Here is a 23,154-nt window from a genome sequence, read left to right on the forward strand (position 1 = left end):
AACTTGAGGGAGGAGAAGGAGTGAGCTACATGATACCTGGAAAAGAGCATTCCAGGCAGAAGGAACAAAAGTGAAAAGCCTCTAAGGCACCAGTGTCCCTGATGTGCTGGAGAAAAGGAAACAGGTCATTGTGGCCCATTAGGGTGAGCGAGCAGGGCAATTCTAGGGAATGCCATCAGAGAGGTTAATAAGCTCCTAGATTATGAAGGGCCTTGAGATCATGTCAGGATTTTGGCTTTTACTCTAAGTGAAAGTAGGAATTGACCAAGGGGTTTTGCACAGAGAAGTGATATGACCTGCCTTTCATTTAAAAAGGATAGCTCTGGTTTCTGTTTTGAGAATAGATGTTGAGAAAAAAAAACGGAATGGAAAAAAGTAGAAACAGGGACTTATTCAGAGGTTATCAGAGTAAACCAGGTTAGTCGCAATGGAGGTGGTAAGATGAGGTCAGATACCGGAAATATTCTTAAGGAATAGCCAACAGAATTTCCAGATGTAGGCAGTGAAAGAAAAAGAATAGTAGGGAAAGATTCCAAGTTTGTAGTCCATGTACGCAGAAAGATGGAGTAGCCATCGACTGCGATGGGAAACCTAAGGATGGGACAAATTTTGGTGGGAATGAAGAGTCCAGGTTAGGATGAATGTTGGCCATTTGAGTGAGGATGTCAAAAAGGAGTCAGATGTGTGAGTATAGAGTCTGGAAGAGTGTTATGGGCTCAGAATATATATTTTGGAGTTGTCTCTTCATATATAGTATTCAAAAATCATAATAGCAATTGAGATCATCAAAGGAGTTGGTGTGGATGGAGGAGATGAGAGAACCACAGACCTGGCCTTGAGATAATCCAATGCTAAAAAAAAAAAATCAGGGATAGGAATGAGGACTGTAGAGAGGACTTGGAATAAGTAATTGACGGCTTGAGAGAATCTAACAGAGGGGGCTGTCCTGGAAACCAGGCACATGAGGAAGGTTTACTAATGGGGTAGAGGGAGGGTCTGTAGTACAAAATGTTGCTGACCTGTCAAGTAAGACGAGGTGTGAAAATTTCACTTTAGATTTAATAGCATGGAAGTAAGTCATCAGTGATCTCGGCAAAATCATTGTCAGGGAAGTGGGAAGACAAAAACCTAAACCTGGGTGATTTAAGAGGAAATGAGAGCAGAGGCATTGTGCGCAAAACTGACATACAAAAGAAGAACAAAGAAATGGTGGTTATATCATCCAAATGACCTCAGCTGATGCAAATGCCATACATTCATTTCTCCTTGAATGATTTCTTCCTTTCTTCTCCAAATACTCTCTCTACTTCAGCTCCTACCTTCCTTTCAAAGTCTAACTCACATTATTCCTCTCATCTTGCAATGTTTGCATTGGCATTTATTTCCTATGCCTTCAAGTCTTCAATGCAGAATTTAATCAAATCTTCCTCCTCCTGTTACTCTACTGTTCTCTTACGTGTCTCATCTCCCTCCAGAATTATTAGCTCCTAGAAGGCAGAGGCAATGATTTAGATTTCTTTTGTGTTCTTAGAAATGATCACTAGAATATTATGGGCACAATGGGCACCCAGACAAGGCCTTGGCCACTTTTCTCTGTCAGATTTATTGATATCCTTAAATAAATTAACTAATTTCTCACTTTACTAATATTTTGATAGGTAAGGATAATAACAACTATTGCAACATTAATGTTGGAATCTTTTTCCATGTAAAAATCAAAACAGTGAATCAAGGTGAAATAAAATTTTACAGCCCAATATATTCTCAGTGTCCTGATGAATTTATTCTCATTTATTATATGTCTTTCCTCTCCATCACCTATGAGGTCCTCATTAAAAATGGGTGATTTTGTATATCATCACTAAGTCATTCAAAATCCTTAGAAATAACTCTGATAAGATAATATTTCTCTCCTGACCATGGCCTCTAGATTTTCATTTCTGCAAAGCAAAGCCCTCATCTCCCTAAGTGGTACAAATTGGAAATATCACCATTAGTTACATCAGCTGATGAGGTAGGGAACTTGGGAAGGGAAGCGTGGGTCTGTGGTGCTCAGTTTCCTTTGTCGAGGTGTTTTTGTTTTTGTTTTTTTAAATTTGAGATGGAGTATCATTCTGCCACCCAGGCTGGAGTGCAGTGGCGTGATCTTGGCTCACTGCAACCTCCACTGCCCAGGCTCACGCTATCCTCCTGCCTCAGCCTACCGAGGGGCTGGGACTACAGGCAAGTGCTCCAACGCCTGGTGGATTTTTCTATTTTTCACTAGAGACAGGGTTTCACCATGTTGGCCAGGCTGGTCTTGAACTCCTGACCTCAGGTGATCTGCCCGCCTCATCCTCCCAAAGTGCTGGGATTATAGGCATGAGCCAAAGTGCCTGGCCTCCTTTGTTGAGTTTGCCTAAGGCTGTTGGGCATGGCCCCAAGTGCCCTCTTGAATACCAGAGCTTGGGTTGGGGCAGAAGCTGCTGCCATGGTCTCTACAATTTGCCACCGTACTCATCCTGAGAGGCTGGTTCAGAATCTAGGAGGGTCACTCTGGACAGGTAGCACAATTAAGAAAGGTCCCGGGAACCCATTGGGTCAGCGCACCAGCTCTGGTCTTCCAGAATCCCTCCAAGAGCAGGAGCCGAACTGCAAATTAGAGCCACGCTGAGCTTTCCCTCACAGTCTCCCTAAGTTTTGTCAAAAGGCAAGTTGGAATAAACTCCCAGAATCTATCTCTGACTGTTCTTTTGATCAGCATCCTGGGAAACCATTTGCTCAGCACACATCAGAACTTTTCCAATCTTAGCCTCGAAGATACAAGATTGGCCACACAAAAGAGCCTTCTGCCTTTCACACTCAAGTCATGGAAAGATATTGTTTTTTTCTAAGGAAGTATTTTTCTATGGATAAAGTTTAACTGTGTAGCACTGAAGTAAATATTCAAAATGCCTATGCTTTATACTTGCTTTTAATCTCATACCTACTTGGCTCTAACCTGAAATAACAGTAATAAGTTCTAACTCTAAAACGGCAACCTTATTAGTGGAAAGAAACCGGCATTAAAGGTTAGCAGCAAACCCTGATTCAGCCTCACACATTGTCCCAATTTCACCAGCTGTTTAAGGATGGGGTGCTCTCTAAACTTCCTTCGATTCTAATATTTTATAAGAACTTTCCATTCAAATCATCTCTTTTTCAGTCGGTTGGAAAATGGTCCTGACTTTCCATTGCTTCAGTGATTGAAATATTTTCCTTGGCAGTATTTTGCTCTGGCTTTAACAGTGTATTTCCTAGCTGCTCTGAATTTATACAAAACTTATAATTTTCCCACAGTAATAGAAGGTAGGGAATAGTGTCCTTGCTGCTCTCTGTTTCCCAATATTCACTACTATCAGTGATTTAACCAGGAGTTATGAAATATGTAATTTTATAGATGGAATATTTTTATACATGACTATGGTTTCAAGCATGCCTTGTTCTGCCACAAGGGGTCAGTTAAGTGGTTTTGAAGTAGAAGAAACAAAATGACTGCTTTTACCAAGCCTGATGATGACGGACCATGAAGAGCTTTGCTCTTGTACGTCTGAACCAGCTGTCATTTTGAACTCAACTTTAGAACAACAATTTCCAGGTCTCTAGCTTCTGTGATACTTAAATTCTTCAAACAGTGTGGGAAGAACCTGTCAGTTAATTCTGATTACAAGCAAACCTGAAGCACATACGCACAACCATTAACAATTCGCACTTTCCAGAAACTCAGAGAGTTCAATTTTTCCTCTTCTGCTTCCTCTTACTTGAGTACTGATTTCTGAATCTCAGGCAGACATTCCACTCTGGACTGTATTAATCTGCATATTTGATGCTTTGAAATTGATTGTTAACAAAAGATCAGAATTTGTATTAAGAATTATTTTCCTATTCAAGAGTCATCTTAGAAAGCTATGAATTTGTAATGCCAGATGTATACATGCACATGCATGAATGTGCAAGAAACAGGAGATAAAAGAGAAGCTCCTGGTGTGGGGTTGCCATTAGTTCATGAGTAGCACGAGAAACCCAATTACATTCCTTTATAATTGAACGTTGTATTATGTTTAAAGCCACAAAAAGCTATCTAGCCAGGCCATTACTACAAAGTTCCCATTCACTGGGGAAGAATATGCAGTCTTTCTACTCACTATGTTGATATTTTTGAGTATCCAAGGGCAGAGGGAGAAAACGCATTGGGAAGAAGTTTTTATTTTCCCTTTGACTAATGGGTTTAACATCTCAAAATGATGTTATTAGCACAATATAACCCTTGAAATTTGACAGGTCGGCTTTTCAAGAAAGAATTCCCTTGAGGAATGTCAGACTAAATCTCAGCAATAGAGTGAGTACATTCAGTGGACACACCCCACTAAATAAATAAATAAAGCTATGATGAATGAATAATATAACAAATATAATGTGAGTAATGTAATACATATTGCATATGGTACATATAACATAAACAAATGAATAAGCCATATTAGCAAAGCAAAAACACTTTATTCTAACAAAATGTGTTAGAGGGCACCTTTTACCTGGGAGATCAGGCCTGCTTTAATGATCTATTTTCTACCATGTCCAGTTTCTAAGAAACCTCTAACTAGTTTTGGAATGCCAGAGAGCCTTGACCCAACACATTGCAAAACTACTTTTGCTTCAATGCAAGAGAAGAAATCTGAATTTTCCTTCTGGTTTTCTTCTCCCTTCAGCAACTGGCCTGGCAGGTTTGTGGTGATTAGTCAACCTTTGCACTACTTCAGTATGTTGCTTTAAGACATCCAGGCATAAGACTGTCTCTACTAAAAATACAAAAAAAATCAGCCGGGCGTGGTGGCGGGCGCCTGTAGTCCCAGCTATTCGGAGAGGCTGAGGCAGGAGAATGGCGTGAACCCGGGAGGCGGAGCTTGCAGTGAGCCGAGATCGTGCCACTGCACTCCAGCCTGGGTGACAGAGTGAGACGCCATCTCAACAAAAAAAAAAAAAAAAAAAAAAAAGACTTAACTACGTCTAAGGTTTCCTTCCTGGGCAAAACAGGAAAAAGCTCTGCCTATCCATATGTGTCAACCTAATACATGTACCTCCATTTATTATCTTCCATCACAGCTCTGCCATGGAGTGGAAATCGGACCGGTGGTAGATACAGCCAACTTTTCTATGACAATACAAAATAAAAACTACAATGACAGTTATTGTTGGTGAGGTTCAGTATTTGTCTATATGGCAGCTCTGATGAATTGCATTTTTCGCATAGGTATGTTCTACATTTCTTCTTAGACTATACACTCCTAGGAGGAGTTCAATCTTCCTTTTCTCTTTCTTTTGCTGTAGTATATGTGTGTATGTGTATAAATATACAAGCATAATATATGTATATGTGTGTATGTATATAGATATATATGTATAATATAAAATATGGCCCAGCGCCGTGGCTGACGCCTGTAATACCAGCACTTTGGGAGGCTGAGGTGGGCGGATCATCTGAGGTTGGGAGTTCGAGACCAGCCTGACCAACATGGAGAAACCCTGTCTCTACTAAAAAAATTAGCTGGGCATGGTGGTGCATGCCTGTAATCCCAGCTACTTAGGAGGCTGAGGCAGGAGAATCGCTTGAATCCAGGAGGTGGACGTTGTGGTGAGCCAAGATCATGCCATCGCACTCCCACCTGGGCAACAAGAGTGAAACTCAAAAAATAAAATAAAAATAAAATATGTATAAATACATATATACGTGTGGATGTGTATGTATATATCATTACATATATGTATATATGTATATATGCATATTTATCATCATATATGTGTATAGCTATACATGTAAGTGTGTGTATGTATATATCATCATGTATATGTGTATAGATATATATGTGTGTATATGTACATATCATGTATATGTGTGTCTAGATACATATGCATATATGTGTGTACATGTATATGTGTATGTGTGTAGGTATGTGTGTATATGTATAGATATATATGTATGCATATATGTATATATCATCATGCATATGTGTGTATATATATGTATATCTGTGTGTGCATGTATATATTATGTATCTGTGAGTGTGTAAAGATATATATGTATGTGTATATGTATATATCATCATGTATATGTGTGTACAGATATATATGTATATCTGTGTGTATATGTATATTCATCAAGTATATGTGTATAGATACATATGTATATGTGTATATGTATATATCATCATGTATGTATGTGTAGAGATATGTATGTGTATGCATATATCATGTATATGTGCATATGTGTATAGATATGTGTGTGCATATGTACATATCATCACGTGTATGTGTGTATGTGTATAGATATGTGTGTGCATATGTATATATCATCATGTATACGTGTGAGTGCATGTGTCTACTAAGCAAGCATAAAACTAATTGGTCTCTTGTGTTGATCTTCCCTTTCTCTGAATTTCTACAGCAATTACCTATAGTGCTGATATTTATTATTTCACTATTTTATTTATTTAACATGATACAGTAGAAAAATGTGGATTTGAAGTCAGTTACCTAAATTTGAGTGCTATGTCTAGTTACTTGCACTTAAGCCTGCTAACCTTTAATTTCCTCTTTTGTGAAAAGGAGTTAATAATTTCCAAGATTTTTGTATAATGTTTGAAATATGTGTAAAAGATCTACCATGCAATAAATGTTAACTGTTACAGAAGCTGCTGTGGTTTTATCATTGTCTTTCTTCACAATTTGATCAAAAGCTCCCTGAGGCTGAAAACTGCTAATTTGGAGTCCACCATGAATTTGCTCATCAGAGCGGCAAGCGTCTGATGGCACTCTAGAAATATATGTTTACTTGCCTTGAAAAATCCATATTGTTTGGACTGGAACTAAGTAAGTTTAAAGTTGAGGTAAACAGTTATCTCATAAGGACATAGGTGAAACCCATTCATGTTCCTTGTGCCCTCGTCACCTAAACATTGCACCTCAGCTGTCATTGAGCCTCATGTATTGCTATGCACAAAAGAGCAAAGAAATGTGTCTTTAAAAGAGCAAATTAATAAATGAATGTTATTAAGTGTCGTTATTATACTTTGAACCAACATTAATCCAATTTTTTTTTAATGAAAGGCATTTGACCCTCATATAGATTCTGATCAGTGTATTCCTATACATCTGCCAGGATGCACAGCAAAAACAGTATGTGCCTTTGCACAACAAAAAGAGTTATGTGCCTTTCATGCAATCTACCTGGGCAATGGATGCAGGGAGATGACAATATAACATGATGACTTGTGACTTGAAAACAGGGTTCTGACATTAGGCAAGTCATATACAAGCAAAGCAACAGGCTGTTGACAGCCTTTCACTTTCTGTCAACAGCTCAGATATTCTCCTAACTCATGTAAACTGAAAGCGTTTCATTTGTCTTACTTAAATCACGATTAAACTAAACATACGAGGCCATAGTTCACAAGGAAGATTCATAACTGAACATGGTAAATGTTTGAGTCCAGGAATAATATAGGCTGAACACAAATATTTATCTTTTTTTCGCCCCTCTAAATTTCCCAACTGAGTTTCCAGGGGCTATATATTTCATAACAGGATAGGCAATAAGGTAATTACTATGTCTACTTGAATAATTCTTTTTGATAGCTACATGGCCCCTCATTTCCCATAATCAGGTTGCCATCCAGAACCTATATTTTCTGTTTCTCTGTTACTTTGCCTGTCTAATTAATAGTAGTCTTCTTTTTTAATTCTATGGCTGGCCATTATCCAGCTTTATCTAACATTCCCTAAAGCCTAAACACATCTCGTTTTATTTCTTGTAAGTTGTTATTAGTTCTTTTCCTATAATTATGCCATGTGCCACCACAATCCAAGCTTATAAAATGTAAAATAATAGATTTAAAGGCTTAGGTGGGAAAATTTACATTTTCAAGCCAATATTTCTATGGAAAACATTAATCATATCCCAAGTATTTACAGATCTATATGCAAACATGAGAAACGCAAGCTGATTACAGCTTGTCCCTGTGAATACAGCCTCCTTATGGCCTGACATTATACTGGAAGAGTCAGTTAAGGTAACTGACACGTCGAATGTGTCCTCTCTAGACACTGGCCCAACCTGCTTGTCCTGCTGAAGAAAGTAGTCAGAGCTAGTATGCTATGTAAGGTGTCACGTTCCGTGTCACGTTTTAAACCTGCAGATTTAATGAATTTGATCCAGAAGCGGCACCTGACTGCCAACCTTTGGGTTGACCAGAAACCCATGAGATGCCTTGATACAAAAGCTCGGCCTCCATTTTTTTTAAGTTTGTCCCTGATGGACTGGGAAATGTTCTTTGTTGAAAACATTGAGCCAGACCAAGAAGCATCTAGGCCCCTCAGAAACATGGCAGACAGAGCAAGGGGGAGCACAGAGCAGAGGCCAGAGCCCAGGCAGGAGACAGCACAATTCCACTGCCATGGGCATTCAGGAATGAGTGTCAAATGGGTGACTTGGCCAGACAGGCCATCGTTTGAGTGACAGAGATCCTTGCCACACCGTGTTCCCAGCTTCTTCTCCGTCACCGTGTCATGGTGTGGCTAAATGCATTCTTTTACTTGAGATTTTTAGAGGAAAATTTTAAAATAAGCAGTCGGTTGGTAGTGAGAGAAGAGTACACATTTACCGCCCTCCCTCCCTCCAGGAGAAGGTCAAGACAGTCAGAAGCGGAACACCAAAGAAAAGATTCGGGAACACTCTTGCCTCTAACATGGTGATGTGATGGGTCCTGGAGCCCATGTTAAAGGTGTGTAGACAGTGGCTGATCTCTGCCATGTGACATCTCCCTCCCCATGGCTAGGCTTTTCATTAAGCCCCCGTGGATTAGGATGACAATATTGAGCCTCTGTTCCTTCCCCGTGGAAAGCCTATCTAACAGTGGACATGCTTAATGAAAATATTCTTTCAAAGTGGAAAACCCTAGAGCCCGCGTAGGCCCATTTGGAAAATAGTTTGCTAAGCATTTGAGGGCAGCAAACACTTCCTTATGACCATAGGCATTGATTTGAAAACGGCTCCAGTGCTAGAGATTCAGGTCCTGGGTGGAATGAGTATTTAGTAGTGAAGGAGCAATCACAGACCTTATCACTGACAGCAGGTGCACAAGTGGTCTGGACTCTGTACTGCAAAGTTATCGCAGAACAGGGGACTTACAGTGAAGCCAGAATCATCCCAGATCCAGCATGTGGGCGAAAGGAGAAGCTCAGCAGGGGATGCCTTTAGGTCTGTGCACAGAACACAGTAGGGACTCAAAACTACTTAAAGAATTTATTGATTTTTCATTCTTCAAGTTCCATAGGACCAGAGTGGGGAGTGACAAGGAATGGGCAGGCTCTGCTTCCTGAGTTGAAAAGAAGAATTTCAGTTTTTCACAAATGACTACTAGTAATTTGCCTGAGAATAGTATGACTGCCAAATTGTGCAAAAGGTCCTTCAGCAGCCTCTTCTGGTAGCTGAAGGGAAAAGAGAGAGGAAAGGAGAGCTGAGGGGGAAGCACTAATATGTCTCTCCCCATTCCTTCCCCCACTTCATCTGTCCTCCAAAGCCATCCAGCACAGAGGGGCTGACAGAGATGAAACATGAGTGGGGTCAGTTTGCACTCTAGTATTTCAGAAATTGTCCATTTAAGCTTTGTGTATGTTTTTAGAGTTTTGGGATCACATTCCAAAACAGTACCTGGATGCCTTTTTCAGGTGACCATCGGGCAGCTTGAATGCATGCCCTCAAATACAGGGCAGGCAGCTTAAAAAAGCACCTGGTTTGAGCATGTCGCTGTTTACGCTCAGAGTTGGTCATTATGCATGCAAATTGAGAGAGGTATTAGGGATGTGTACTAGGCTTTGATTCTTTAGGTAGACGGCAGCCCCTAGTGCTCTATTCCTTTCACAAGGATCTGGCAAAGATTTACTCTGTGATAAATGGCTTTAATCCACCAAGTAAAATTGCCTCTGCATAATTTTGCTGGATATGAAGTTTAGAGGAGAGTGGATTTACAATTTAAGCTCATAATTGCATAACAGTAATTACTTGTTTCTGTATGTCAGGCCCTGATTCTTTTATATGAAGGTGTGTCTGTGGAATACTTAGGCATGTACATGCACAAACACACACACACAATGGAATGGCTTCTCTCTCTCTCTCTGTCACACACACACACACACACACACACAGAGAGAGAGAGAGGAGAGAGAGAGAGAGATATGTTTCCACTACTCTTCCAGATATTGGGCTTTTATTAAGCACATACCTGCCAAATATTTGAAATTTTAAACAACAATAACAATAATACTAAAATATAATCAGGTTCTTGAGTCCCTAAATTCTCCTAAACTTCTTGGTTTCCACCTCCAGCATCATCCAGTTTCCTGCCACAGGTTCTTAATACATTTCTCTCCTCTTTCCTTTTCTCTAGGCTAGAGCAGGGTGAGCACACACATGGACCTCATCAAGGACTTGCATATTCAGAAATAAACTCTAACTAGCATTTAAAGCTCAGTGAGTAATATTCATGAAAACAGCATTATATAATTCACCATCACGTATTCCTACTTGAGATGCTCTATCTATATGGAAAGGGCTTTGCTTAAATTAAACTACATATATATATATATATATATAGAGTAAGCAAATGCGAATGTGAGTATATATAGCTGCATTGCTGCTAGGCAGCCCTGCCATAGAAGATGCCAAAAATATTTCTTTCTAGACCCTATGGCATAACAAGAAAATAGCCTTTTTGATAAACAGAAACTGATCAAGAAGGGGTCAGGAAACTTGAAATTAGGGTTTGATTACTTGGTCAATTACACCAAATGGGTTAGAATGAGAAGTTTGCCATGAAATTAGGGAAATAAGTGGAAATGGAACTAATGGGTTAGAAGGTGTTATTTATTTATTTATTTATTTATTTATTTATTTATTTATTTAAGAAGAGGTCATTGGGAATATTTTCCCAAGGGAAATATCTCCCAAAGCTTTTGCCTTAATTAATAGAAGTAAATAGGACATTACAAAAAAGTTTAACTTAGCTAATGAGTCAATTTGAGAGTCTGGATTTCTTTTTTTGAAAAATTAAATGACTGGTGACTTTGCTAGTGCTGGAAGCCACTGGGTATGCTGTCCCGTGGTGCTTTTGGCATGTCTGTGAACTCCTTAGCCACCCCGCTTTTGACCTTTGCTTCTCCGACTTTTTTATTTTTTTTTATTTTTTTATTATTATTTTTTTGAGACGGAGTCTCGCTCTGTCGCCCAGGCTGGAGTGCTGTGGCGCAATCTCGGCTCACTGCAAGCTCCGCCTCCCGGGTTCACGCCATTCTCCTGCCTCAGACTCTCCGAGTAGCTGGGACTACAGGCGCCCGCCACTGCGCCCGGCTAATTTTTTGTATTTTTTTAGTAGAGACAGGGTTTCACCGTGGTCTCGATCTCCTGATCTCGTGATCCGCCCGCCTCGGCCTCCCAAAGTGCTGGGATTACAAGCGTGAGCCACCGCGCCCGGCCCGACTTTTTTATTTTTGAGACAGAGTTTTGCTCTTGTTGCCCAGGCTGGAGTGCAATGGCGTGATGTCAGCTCACCGCAACCTCTGCCTCCCAGGTTCAAGCAATTCTCCTGCCTCAGCCTCGCAAGTAGCTGGGATTACAGGCATGTGCTACCACACCCAGCTAATTTTGTATTTTTAGTAGAGACGGGGTTTCTCCATGTTGGTCAGGCTAGTCTCGAACTCCTGACCTCAGGTGACCCGCCAGCCTCAGCCTCTCAAAGTGCTGGGATTACAGGCATGAGCCACCGCTCCCGGCCGCTTCTCTGACTTTTTAATATAAAGTGTCTTCCACGTACAGTTATGCAGGATGTCATACCTGACACTGAGCCAAGGGCAAGTAGGGCTGAAATCCTGCCTGGCCCCTGTGGCTTAAGCCATGAGCCCTGGCTTGGGGCTGTGTCTGCAGGGGATGGGGGACCCTTTTCTAATTTGCACAAAGGCACAATGAAGGTTAGTAGTGACCCTGTAATATACTATATAGAAAAATCAAACTGCATTTAAGTGTTTTATGGCATTGAATTTCAAAAATTTGTGCTATTATGTAGAGACTACTCTTTCATACAGTACAGGTTCATAATAAGTTTTACTATCTTCCAAGGTACTCTTTTCAAACTGGTGTCCATGGTCATCAGAAATGGGAGAGAGGAAGTGCTTGGACATGTTTTTAAGATTCTGCACATTTTCTAAGGGATTTAATTTATAATACCTTTATGACTTTATGTTGATGATAAAATAAACAATCCTTTTGTGTGTAGTAGCAACAAGTAGTACAGGCAAGAATTAAAAAGTGGACTTAATAAATGATTTATATGCACCAAGTAAATCTAAAGAATAAATGAAGACTTCATCGTGTTCTTCCAGAAAACTATCCCTCCAAACTTGAAATATATAGGCACGCTGAGCTCAAAAGCACCGTTGCCACAGCAGTCAGTACCATATTCACATTTTAAGCAGTAATTTAATTTCAGCCAAACAACATCTTCTGCCACATTAAATTAGTTTTGTTAACTTGATTTTAAGTGATTTTGTAGCCTATATTTGATTCTAATTTGTTTGGATTTTACGGTTTCATAAGGGCTCTCAGAATCAGTTTATAACCAGGTTTGTATATGTACATGCTTAACATGTTTGTTACGTCACATATGTGTATAACAAAAATAATTAAGTCAATGCCAGAGATACAATAATTCATTTTTTTTTCTTTTAAAAGGATCCACACCTGACTCAACCTTGAGACTTCCCCTTGTACCTCCCACACCACACCTGCAGCTTGTGAGCTTCTGTGGGGCCAACACAGTCACTGAGAGAAGTCATCCCATTCATATGCTCATACCAGTCAATAACTGTAGTCTAGATAAAGAAAAGGTGGGGCTGGGCGCGGTGGCTCATGCCTGTGATCCCAGAACTTTGGGAGGTCAAGGCAGGTGGATCACCTGAGGTCAGGAGTTTGAGACCAGCCTGACCAACATGGTGAAACCCTGTCTCTACTAAAAATAGAAAAATTAGCCGGGCACGGTGGCAGGCACCTGTAATCCCAGCTACTTGGGAGGCTGAGGCAGGAGAATCGCTTGAACCTGGGAGGCAGAGGTTGCAGTGAGCTGAGATCACACCACTGTACTCCAGCCTGGGTGACAGAGCGAGATTCTGTCTCAAAAAAAAAAAAAAAGGAAGAAGAAGAAGAAGAAAAGGTGGTATATATACACCATGGAATATTATGCAGCCACAAAAAAGAATAAGGTCATGTCCTTTGCAGCAACATGGATAAAGATGAAGGCCATCATCCTCAGCAAACTAACTCAGGAACAGAAAACCAAATACACATGTTCTCACTTGTAAGTAAGAGCTAAACACTGAGTACACATGCACACAAAGAAAGACACCTGGGCCTACTTGAGAGCTGAGGTTGAGGAGGCTGAGGGTTTTAAAACTACCTATTGGGTACTATAACTATTACCTGGGCGATGAAATAATCTGTACACCAAACCCCTGTGACACACAATGTACCTACATAACAAACCTGCACATATACCCCTGAACCTAAAATAAAAATTAAAAAAATATATATATATAACTGTAGTCTGAATAAACCTCAAATGTGTCTACACTGTAATTCTTCAGAAGTATGCAAGTGCTGATGTATTGAATAAAGTGCAAAATGTTTGCGTATTACCCAATTCTTCATCATTTCCAGCAATCAATGGATATTAAACATAGATGCTATGAGCACACCACACACATTTTTGTGGGACAATTGAAAATTTCTAACCTTGAACATGAGTGTATTTTAAAATGAATGAAAATTACTGCTGTTGGAGCCTTCTATACACCACTATTATTTTGACTCAACGGAAAAAGGATTGTATTAAAGGTGGTATTTTGTAACGAGCTATATCATGTAAAGAGTCCTAACTAGTTTTCTATGTTTACTAATGAATTGAAGACTCGTCCATGTTATTCTATCATTGAACGTCTTATTTCCTCAATCTATAAGTGAGCAGTAAGAAGAACGTAAGGATCCATTTGGTTACATAACTAGTACTTGAGGTTTCTTATATTCTTAAGTTAGGGAAGATACATATAAATGATTAATGAAGATAAAAACAAACTTTAAAATAATACATCCATTCTGCTTAATCGTTAAGTGGGATTTTACTTAGGATATGTGAAATTCCAAATATTAAAATGGAGTACTAGGACTAATTCTAAACAACACAAGGCATTTCTGAGTTCCACTTAGAAGCTGAGCTCACATCTGCCCAATGACAATGGCCGTGGAACGCTCTGCAAAGCCGAGTGGAAGTCTTTGCAGGATGGTGGCATTCAGATCACCAGGGACAGGAGTGTCAGCTGCTGCTGGTTTACCAGAGGCTGCTGAAAGTACTGATTCCAACTCTCCAGAGTAAGCTTTTTCAGCGGAAGTAAAAAGATTATTTTCTTATTTTGGACCAAATTAAATTTGTAAATGGTAATGAGGAGTGTGTTAAGACAACAGAAAAAAATTCTCACGTTTTTCTTCTATCGACAAGGAAAAGGAAAATAAAGACAGTGTTGGCTACATAATCAGCACTTTCTAGGCTGATGTGGATTTGTATATTTTTAAAAATATCCCATTTAAAGCCGAAAGACACAGAAATAAACTCAGGTTTGCTTAAATATTCTATGCATTTTAAAGAGAAAACATCTTTAGACAGTAGTTTGTTTATTTCTTTAAATTTTCAAACATCACTTAAGCGTTCAGACTGAGGGGACTCTTAAGACTGGAAGATCTCTTAGAACAAAGAACATGACTACATCGTTCACCATTATCTTTACATTTCCTGGCAGAATGCCTGGTATAAAGTAAGCATTTAATAAATCATTATTAAATAAAGTATTTTTATTAATTTATGTATATAATTAATGAATGGTTTCTCATCCACAGAATCAATGAAAATGGTTGGTAATTTATCTTCTGTCTGGAGGTAGGTAAGCCTGGTTGTACAGTACGTTCCAGGCAAAACTATTGGCAGGAGAGAATCTTGGAATGTGAGATCCTCAAATACCAAGCTTCTAAAAAATATACTAGAGTTAGAGCAAAAGAAGACCACCTGCTCCGAGATTCCCATATGTACCAATTGCATTTCATCCCATTTTGTATCTCATAGAAATTTGCATATTTTCTCCACCACAATGGGTTTTTTATAAAGCACAATATTCAATTTTATTTTCATTTGTTGCTTGGCAATCAAAAATAAATGAAATATCCCAGGATTAGCCTTTGCCACCATGGTACAAATTTAAAATGTGAGTGGCACTGTGCAGTCACATTAGGCCACATGATTAATGAGTTCAGTGAGTGGAAACAGATGTATATTCTCATACTGTATCTACTACATTACTAGTTAACTATGTGGCAACAGATGGCCAGATCCAACTTTGTCTAAATAAATATTTTTAAAAACAATTAAGATATGTATTTTAACTTTAAAAAATAAGAAGTGTTATTCATCGGGGTATTTTTTGAGAGTAGAACATTGATTTATCATAGAGTTACAAGTATTAAGGACCTTTTTACTTGAAAAAGTGAATAAAATGTGGTACAGCGTGTATGTCTCTGAGTGATAATGTGTCAAAAAGATGAAGGAAGACTAGGTTCATCCTGGAAGGATGACACAGTGAGGGCACTGAAACTTTCCCTGCTCACCCTCTTCACAGGCCACTCCAGCTAGTGAGGCCCTGAGAGGCTCCTGCCCGACATCCTCATCCCCTGGACACTTCACAAGTTGGACACCTCCTTGGAAAGAAAATAAAATGTTTCTGGTCCCTCAGTTCTAGCCATGTTCTAGAAGTGACTCAGGAACTTCATAGGAACATCTTACTTCATTTTATTTGGAAATGGCTTTGCCTTTTAAAAACTTAACTGGATCTGACACCAAGGCCTGCACCTCTTGCTTCTACACCCTTTCCTGAAAACTGACTATCAGAAGTAATGTGACTGTGTCTATGGATGTGATACTGCATTTAAACATCCTACAGATACTTAGAGCCTTGACGAGGTATTGCTTTGAATGAATTCAAATATGTTGAATATATTCAAATATTGGTCAGGCATGGTGGCTCACATCTGTAACCCCAGCACTTTGGGTGGACGAGACAGGTGGGTCAGGAAGTCAGGAGTTCGAGACCAGCCTGGCCAACATGGTGAAACCCCGCCTCTACTAAAAATACAAAAGAATTATCCAGGTGTGGTGGTGGGCGCCTATAATCCCAGCTACTTGGGAGGCTGAAACAGAATTGCTTGAACCCTGGAGGCAGGGGGTGCAGTGAGCCAAGATTGTGGCTTTGCACTCCAGCCTGGGCAACAAGGGCAAAATGCCATCTCAAAAAAAAAAAAAAAAAACCAACAACAACAAAACCAAATGTGTTCAAATTATTGATTTGAACATATTTCCTTTGAAGTATTGGGGAAATGAAATACATGCCTCTAGGTTTCAAGGAGTTTACCCTGCTGTTGAGAAGACAAGATCTGAGAGCACTTTACAAACTGTAGAGTGTTAAGCAAACACTAATCATGAATATTATATACAAAGATAGCTACTAATACCAAAAATATATGAAAGGCTAAAATAAAGAATATTTCCAATACAAACTATGTATCTGTCTCATCTGGACAAAACACTACTACCAATATTTTAAATTTGATTAACTCTTTGACCTTCCAGTTGAACACCTTTATTTTTACCCATCTTACTCTCTCTTGTTCTTTTTCCTTCCAGATGTACTCTTTAGATTCCCAGAGTGAAACCCTTAAGAACAAATCCTAAGAGGAAACTGTTGTTGGAGTTTCGAATATACTTTCTGGGCAGTAATTTTAATTACCAAATCAATTAACCAATCAATCCAAAGTGAGTGACAAGTATGTTCTAGCCTAGAAACGAAAAAAAGATGAGCTCACCAAACAAGAAGTGATTTCTGACTTGTAGAATGGGAAAAAAATCAGGTATTTTTGTCAAAGTTTGGTATTTTTAAGCACAATATGAGAAGTAGATATTCTGGCAAAGTGAAATATCCATGTGGTTTTAAATATTTTTTTTAAATGCCAAGTTGATGCCTGAAGCAAATATTCACAGCTCAGATATTATGAGATCTTTGAAATCTTAGGTTTTATATTAGAATTGGGCCATGTGATTAACTGACAGCCTTCTGGTTCTATTACACGTGATTATTGGGGATAGTTTAAAGTGTGTTTTTCAAGTATGACTTAAAACTAATTAACAGAATAAGTAAAATTGCATTTCTTATACCTTCAGGAAAGCAATAAATTGTTTAAACTCTGAAAAACACACTAGTGAATCAGGTGAGGCTAGATGGTATAAGTTACAGTAACTGGAAGTTAATTGGGGAAAATATACCATTTGTCACATTATTGTTAAAATATTGAGTTGATGCAGGGTGTGAACATCCCTTGGTTCACACAAGGGGCAACTCCCAAATGTGAAACTTCAGTTGTTGCATGTCCATTAAGAAATCCTGGCATCAAATAAAATTGAGCTGAAATTACCAGTCTTTTTATCTGGAGATACAAACATTTTTTTTTAAAACTCTGTGCAAAATTTTATTTCAGAAAAATGCGAACAGAAATCATTGAACACCAATGACTGGCTACCACTTCTACAAAAGAGATACTTCTGCTGTGTGCTCAATCAATTCACCAGAATTATTTTATTCCTTTCATTATTTTAAAGGGCATATTTTCTTATTTAAAGGTCTCGTTATTATCACATCCATATTGTATCTTCATATAAATGTCTGGAAATCCTTCTGGATTTGCTAGAAGTTTAAATTAAAAATGGGAGTTGAAAATAGAGTCCATTTGTTATGATCTGTAATCACTTCTAACACTTTTCTGCGATTCAACGACACATCCTAGTGCAAACAGAAACTTTAAACATGGACTATCATGTTTTATTTGGCATGCTTTATGCAATATAAATTAACACAGACCTTTCCATTTAAGTGCAATGGTAAGGGTGGTATTTTTGATCAATAAATTGTCGGAAGAGCTGATCTTACACTTAAGCTCAATTAGTATATTTGCTCAGTATTTGAGAACGATGAGACCCACCCCCAAGTACCATTTACCTCACAAAAAAAGTCAAAAACACTGCAGAAGGGGACCATATGGTCTGAGTACTATGAGAGAGAAAATGTTACTTAACAGATGAATGCAGGAGAAAGGCCATTGTGCAGAGTAAAGTAGGCACAAAACATCTTTAAAATAAATCTAGGCAAAAGAAAATCTCCACAGAAAGAGGATAATTGTCCATTGAATCTAGATATTTTTAATAGATTCCTTATTGCTATCTAAAATCATCAAATCTGTTCTCTCCCCTTATGAAAAGTGTATATGTAACATATGTATAAACATATCAAGAAATTACATTTGGAATTGGTGCACACATAATTAATGCTGTTTGAATAATTCTGTGACAAAAATCAATATGTGAACCTGCATATCCTGATTTAGCATCTGAATATGCCCAGAACCTTAGAAAACAGGATCTCATTTGGAGAGCAGGTAACCTAAGTGGGGAAATCAGATTAGCCACACCTCTGTGAAAACAGAAAAACAAAATCAAACCTCTCTTGACATCTGTCTCCCTCTAACTAGGGCACTTGTTCTCACCTTTCACTCACAGCCAATGTCCTGGAATAGGAAATCAACTTTTACTGCCTCTACTTTCTCACCTCTCTTGATTCTTCCACCCACGGAAACTGGGCGTCTATGGCTTGGCTGAAAGAACATCTGATAGAGTCACTAGCCATTTTTTCTCTGCCAAGGGACAGGAACATGGTCTCCCTGGTCTTTCTGCTGCATTTGAACCTGCTGTTTCTTCCATTTCCCCAGAACATCCCATCCCCCAGCCTTGCCCTTGTCCACCTTCTATCCCTCCCCAGCAGTTGTGCTAGCTCCTATTTTTCTGCACTCCTTTAAAATTGATGTTCCGTGGGAGTCTGATCCCAATTCCCTTCCATCTCTCCCCGTGGTTTCCCTAGCATAGAGCTTCCTTAACTTTTTGCCATGTCATGGCAAATATAGGAAAGGGTGGTATTTTTAAGGTACACTAGGGTAAAGCAATAGCCTGATTGTATATGGCAGACCCTGGTGTGGGAACTTGAGCTCGTCCTACTGGAGCATCCCGGATCCATACTTTGAAGGGATGCACACTTTGACACAATTCAATCCACTGAGCAAGAATCTTTGACCCAGATCTTACCTGCTTATGATTTTAGTGAGGATGAATATTTCTCCTGAGTTCCCAATCCATGTATTCACTGCCTGCTTGAATCCTTCACAACGATGTCACCCCAAGACTCCCCTGTGTAAGTGTGAGCTCATTAACCAGTCCTGTGAGCATCTGCCCCCTTCTCGGATTTCGGAACTGGTAAGTAGAACCACTAGTCTACCTAAGGTGGAAACTTAGAGGTCATCTACCCCACTCCTTAATCCTTCATGGTCATTGTTTACTAGGTCCTGGGTATCTCACCTCTTAAAAATGTCTTAACCCTAAATTAATTTTCCATTCCTATTACTGCTCTAACTCAAGCCTTTATCATGTCTTGCCAAATGTTTAAGATCAACCCAGTACCTCCCTGCTTCTAGTTTCGGGCTGCTCTGATCCATCTTCCTCATGTTGCTATCATGAGCTTTTTGGAGCAAAAGCCTCTGGGGCCCTGCCTTGTCCAGCTCCCTCTCCAGTCTCATCCTCTGCATGTCCTTGCTCCCACGACAGGTTCCAGTCCTACCACCTTTCTTGTTCTTTGCAACGTTGGCATGCAATTTGCACTCATGCCTTTACACACACTCTCTCCTCTTCCTTTCTGGGGTTAAATGTTCTTTCCTGAAGCCCTGCTCAAGCATAGCCTTCACCAAGAAGCCACACTGGGTCCCCAGGCTCTGCTGGAGAGGCTCCCCGTTTTCTGTCGCTCCCTCTAACCCCCAAGTACAGAGGCTGCTCAAGCTCCTATGCTACATCACATTCACCTTCCACACCTGTCTTTCCTCTCACGTGTGCTCCTCGATGGCAGAGATGTCTTTGTCTTGCCACGGCCAGTTCAGTGCACTGCAGATGATCTATGAACGTTTTTCAAGGAATACATATACAATCTTGTGAACCAGGGGGCCTTAAATGCCTAATGAGTTTTGTGCAGACTGTCTTCTCTGATTAGAATGCCCCTCAACTCTTGAAGCTCCTCCTCCATGTGCCTCCACACATGGCTTCATCCCTGGGAAATATCCTCTCATCCTTTGAGGACCAACCTCAGTGCCTTTGTCTCTGAAGATCCCTTGCTCTCCCAGACAGGGCCAGCCTCTTCACTTCCTGTGTCCAGTGATGCTTTGTCTGTGTCTCAACTATGTCACCATCTGTTTACAATCCCTCTACCCAGCCAGACTCATGTTCCCAAAAACGAGGGTCATGCTTACCTATCTTTGTACCCATAGTGTCTACGCAGGGTCTGGGCATAGGAGATGCTAAATAGATGACTGTTGTAAAAACAGATGTATTAATACCTGGAGTGCTAGTCCTGCTATCCCCACTCTGGAATAATTGTAAAATCAGTTTAAGAGTCCCCATAATGGGAGGGCACAGCAAGGAGGCTTTCCAAAGGAAAGGGCAAGAGGACCTGAAGTCTTCACTGACTCATACCCTGCTTCCCACATCCTGTGACATTTCAAATCGCATCAGCATCCCAAAAAGAATTATAAGTGACTATACACTGGTATAGCACATCTTTATGTGCCTCCTGAGTTAAATGATTTACCCCCAAAGTTGAGTTACCTAAAAGAGACTCGAGTCTTCCCAAACACAGCCTGAACTATGGCGTGGGACAAGTTGCTTCAGCCAAGGCTCGACTTGGGGAGTTAAAGAGATTTTCCTCTGAGCCTGTACACAGATCTGTACAGAAGGAGACGCAACGCAAAAACATCGCCTCACAGAGGGATCTCACAGCTGAGCCAGCTGGCTCTGCTCAGCCTGAGTCTGTCTGTGACTCTTCTCCCAGCAGGTGCTGAGTCTCTAAAGCTTATTAGCATCCTGGGCTGACTGGGCCAGTGAACATTTCCTCAGTGCTCTCTATGTACCCACGACCATTCTAAGACCTTTATTCATATTGCCTTATCTTAATCCTCACAACTGTGAAATAGATGCTATTAAAATATTATCCCCAGTTTATCCCAGAAGAAGTAAAACACAGAGGGTTCATCAATTAACTCAAGGTCCCATACATAGTGAGGCTGTAGGTGGGATTCAAACCCAGTGGGCTAGACTCTGTAAAACCCACAGACCCCAACTCAAATCAAGACTGGAATTCATTCCTTTCTCAAAAAGATAAAGAAGGTGAAAATGTTTTAACATTTAAATTTATACTTGACACATAATAATTGTGCATATTTATGAGATGTGATGTTTCAATGCATGTATACATAGCATGAATGACCAAATCAGGGCAACTACCATATCCACCACTTTAAACACTTATTTTTTTGTGGTGACAACATTCAAAATCTTCTCTTTCAGCTGTCTTAAAATACACAATACATTGTAATTTGCTATAGTCACCCTACTGTGCATATCCTCCTGTTTAACTGTAACTGTACTGATTGACCAACCTCTCCCAGTCCTCACCAATGACAATCCTTGTCTCCTCTATGCTCCTCAGCCTCTGGTAACCACCATTTCACTCTCTGCTAATATGAAATCAACTTTTTAAGATTCTATATATGAGTGAGATCATGTTGATACTTGTCTTCTGCGCCTGGTATATTTCACTTAATATAATGTCCTCTGAGTTTGCCCATCTTGCTGCAAATGGCAGGATTTCATTCTGTTTTATGCTCAGTAGTATTCCATTGTGTGTGTGTGTGTGTTTGTGTGTGTGGATAGCACATTTTCTTTATCCATTCGTCTGTAGATGGGCCATTATGGAAAACAGTATGGAGGTTCCTTTAAAAATTAAAAATATAACTACCATATGATCCAGCATTCCCCTTCTGGGTATATGCCAAATAAATGAAATCAATATGTGAAATAAATATCTGTACCCCACGTTTACTGCAGTGGTAACCACAATAGCTGAGATATGGAGTCAACCTAAATGCCAGCTACAGATGAAAAAAAATGTTGCCCCTTCATACTAATTCACCCACCCAAACCCCTAAGGAAAGTAAAATCCAATCTCCATTCTAAAGGTATCTCTTCGCAGGATCTGTTACACCACAGGGGTTTGATGGTGATAACTGTTTCTTCCAGGATCTGTTTCTTAAAAAGGATTTGGGCCGGGCGCGGTGGCTCACGCCTGTAATCCCAACACTTGGGGAGGCCGAGGAGGGCGGATCACGACGTCAGGAGATCGAGAGCATCCTGGCTAACACGGTGAAACCCCATCTCTACTAAAAATACAAAAAATTAGCTGGGCGTGGTGGCAGGCACCTGTAGCCCCAGCTACTTGGGAGGCTGAGGCAGGAGAATGGTGTGAACCCGGGAGGCGGAGCTTGCAGTGAACCAAGATTGCACCACTGCACTCCAGCCTGGGCAACGGAGCGAGACTCCATTTCAAAAAAAAAAAAAAAAAAAAAAAAAAAAGGATTTGATAGCGTTCTAAGAGATTGTCCCCACAGAGAGAGATGCTATTGTACCTAGTCATATCAAACTTGTCAAAATCAGGTAATTCTAGTTCCCAGTTGACAAACCTAATTATCCTAATGCGCTAGGTCTCACTTTCTACATCAAAGAAAAATGCCAAGCCCATTATGCAATAATATTTAAGCCAAGTACCACTAAAAATTTCTGCTTGATTCATTTGTTCAGGTAGAATATGCTACAGTAACTTAAACAAGATTTATCAATGTCTTTTAATTGAGTTTGGCTTGTCATTTTTCCTGGAATTCTCCATCCTTTGGCTATTTTCTTCATCAGTGATCTCCCACTCTGAATCATTTTCCTCTGTATGTCAGAATGCCCGAAAATGTCCCGGAGAGCTTTAAAACACACCAAGAGGGCAAATAGTCTCATGTATTACCCTACGCCATGT

General features: G+C 39.8%; 1 protein-coding gene across 6 annotated transcripts in view; it reads right to left on the minus strand.

Annotated features, from left to right (window-relative positions):
• PHACTR1 (phosphatase and actin regulator 1) overlaps positions 1 to 23,154 on the minus strand; it is a 584,673-nt gene that overhangs the window by 509,740 nt on the left and 51,779 nt on the right. The gene's annotated exons all lie outside the window — the stretch shown is intronic.

The sequence above is a fragment of the Symphalangus syndactylus genome, chromosome 23 (genome assembly GCF_028878055.3).
Source record: "Symphalangus syndactylus isolate Jambi chromosome 23, NHGRI_mSymSyn1-v2.1_pri, whole genome shotgun sequence".
Lineage (NCBI taxonomy): Eukaryota > Metazoa > Chordata > Mammalia > Primates > Hylobatidae > Symphalangus > Symphalangus syndactylus.